At 40.0% G+C, this 2,817-nt stretch overlaps 1 pseudogene; it reads left to right on the top strand.

Annotated features, from left to right (window-relative positions):
- The first annotated feature begins 377 nt into the window (after positions 1-377).
- On the top strand, positions 378-1,334 carry LOC137157934 (olfactory receptor 9S13-like; annotated as a pseudogene).
- The last annotated feature ends 1,483 nt before the right edge of the window (positions 1,335-2,817 follow it).

Here is a 2,817-nt window from a genome sequence, read left to right as displayed (position 1 = left end):
TATTTATATATTGATTCAGACACTAAAAGGAGTGGAATAATGGATGTAACAGGGCCCATTTCCAGCATTCTTTTATAAACCAATAGCATTACCCTGGGAGGATTTTGCCCATGTCTTACTCAGCCAAGAAGAAGAGTCTTGAATCATGATTATAGGGGAAAGATGATTAATTTGGGCTTTTGAAGTAAAAAATTTCAACCCCGCCGAAAAAACTCTGGTGTCAGATTTTTTAAGGTATTTAGGCACCTACTGGGATATTCCAAAACATCTGGGTGTCTAACCCCCATTGGTTTCAAGAACTCTTAGGAGAAGCTTCAATGTATCTTCTATATTTGACTCTTTTTTTACCCTTTATCTTGTTCTGTTTTCTAAAGGAAATGTCAGCAATGGAGCCAGTAGGAGAGGGGAACCACACAGCAGGGATTGAATTAATCTTGCTGGGGTTTGGAAGAGGATCAGGGTTTCAGACTGTGCCCTTTGTGATGGTCCTGTAGATTTACATAACAACCATTCTGGGAAACACCATCCTGGTCGTCATTATTAGAGCTGACTCTCACCTTCAGACCCCCATGTACTTCTTTCTCATGAATCTGTCGCCCTTAGACCTCTTCTACTCCTCCACCATCACCCCAAGAGCCATGGTGAGCTTCCTAGCAGGAAGAAAAGCCATTTCCTACAAGGGATGTGCCACCCAATTCTTCTTCTTTGCTCTCTTCCTCACCACTGAAGCATTTCTCCTGGCAGTGATGGCCTACGATCGATACTCTGCCATCTGCAGCCTGCTCCAGTATCCCATTGCCATGTCCAAGTGGGTTTGCGTTCAGCTGGTGGTGGGATCCTATATCTGTGGCTGTGTGAATTCCATGGTGCAAACAGGCTTCACCTTTACCCTGAATTATTGTGGGTCTAATGAGATTGATCATTTCTTCTGTGATGGCCCTCCCCTGATTAGTCTCTCCTGCAGCGACACATACGTCAATAATCCTGTGATATTTATCCTATGCAGCCTCATCATAGCAAGAACTTCCCTGATTGTGCTCATCTCCTACGTCTATATCATCTCTACCATGCTAAGGATTCGCTCTGCCGAGGGCAGACACAGAACCTTCTCCACCTGCACCTCCCACATGGTGGCTGTGACTTTATTTTATGGCACCATTGCTTTCCTGTATGCCCAGCCCACTTGGCTATCTTCTCTGTACCAAGGAAAAGCAGTGTCCGTGTTTTATACCCTTTTCATTCCCGTGTTGAATCCCTTCATCTACAGCCTTAGGAACAAAGACGTGAAAGATGCTTTGAGAAGGACTCTGCGCAAGAAATGTTTGAAAAAATAAACATTGTCCTTGAACATAGAGATGAAATCCAGTGGGTCACAGTAATGTGCAACGCAACAACAAATGCTTGCCAAATATTTATTTATTATTGGGAGCAGTTTTTCAGATATAAACAAATAAATCCTTGAGATCCACAGTATTTATCAGTCTATCTATCAATTTTTCTTTTTTTCTGTGGGCCTGTCTATGGCTTTCTGCTTGTCTCTCTTCCCATTTATGTGGCTAGCTGACCTGTAGAATTCATTGCCTCTGGATATTATTTAGTTAAGTATATATTCAGAATCAGATAATGGCTTTGATATTTATAAGGACTTCATTCTTTGGGGTATGAGTGGATAACTCCTCTCTGAGTTAGGAGTAAATTTTGTCCATGATTTATCATCAATTCTTCTGTCTTTGAAACAGGTGATAATGGCCACCATTGGAGACAGAATCCTCCTTCATGGCAATTTCCTTGTTCCTATAACTTTCCAGAACACTGGCCAGAGAACATATTTAAGACAACAAAGTATTTCTCTATGTATGTGCATATTGACAGATATTTAGAATAGTAATGACCTCAGTCCAAATCCTTAGGAAATGTAAATGTTCTTAGCTAATCTGACTTCTGTGTGTCTACACAGATCTACACCAGGTCAAGATCCAGAACTTGAATTATCACTGATGACCTGCTTGGATAGCTGTTTGGAAATGGTGAACAATGTGACACACTTGTAACAGGTAATGGAAATTGATAGAGTCCATGTTCAATTGGGTCATCTAAGTACAATACTCGTAAGCTATGTCTTGTAACACAGCTCAATAAAGCAAGTGGTCTTTATTCAAATTTCACTCATATTTGTGTAAATAAGGAACATTCACTCACCCAGGTGTAAATTACTAGTAACCACATTCAAATCAATGGGTCTGATTCTCCTCTCACTCGTCCTGATGTAAATCAGGAGGAGTGCCAGAGGAGTCAATGGGCCCACTTCTTCTCTCACTCATCTCCATGTAAATCAAGAGTAACTCTATTAGAGTCAATGGGCCTAATACCCCTCTCATTCAGCCTGATGTAAATCAGGAGTCACTCTGTTGAAATAAATGCATTTACACTTTTCTAAAGCTTGTGTAAATAAATAGAGAACTATGCCCATTTTCTCTACATTTTAAGATGCAATAAACTTAGTAAAATAAACAGCGAAAAATCTTTTCCCTTTTGATTTGGTCATGAAATGATGAAAACCATAAATGGAGTCCAATTCTGCAGCATTTTTTGAGATTAACGTCACCTTGAGTTCAGGGCAAATTTCTGTGCATTATGTCTTGTCAAATCAAAATTCCTGTAGGGATTTACCCTGGAACTCCCAGGTTGTTCACCTGCAAACCTAAGTAATGAAATCCAGAAAGTACCATATGAAAAAAAAATCTAAGTATGAGGAGATATGAATTCTGTCTGATTTCAGTATTTGAATTCCGATCTTCACTTCTGTTTCACAGAAAC

The sequence above is a fragment of the Emydura macquarii genome, unplaced genomic scaffold, assembly GCF_026122565.2.
Source record: "Emydura macquarii macquarii isolate MOO-44397 ecotype Brisbane River unplaced genomic scaffold, CSIRO-AGI_Emac_v2 contig_1630, whole genome shotgun sequence".
Taxonomy (NCBI): domain Eukaryota; kingdom Metazoa; phylum Chordata; order Testudines; family Chelidae; genus Emydura; species Emydura macquarii.
The sequence above is the reverse complement of the archived record's forward strand: the minus strand, read 5'-3'. Positions and strand labels throughout refer to the sequence as shown.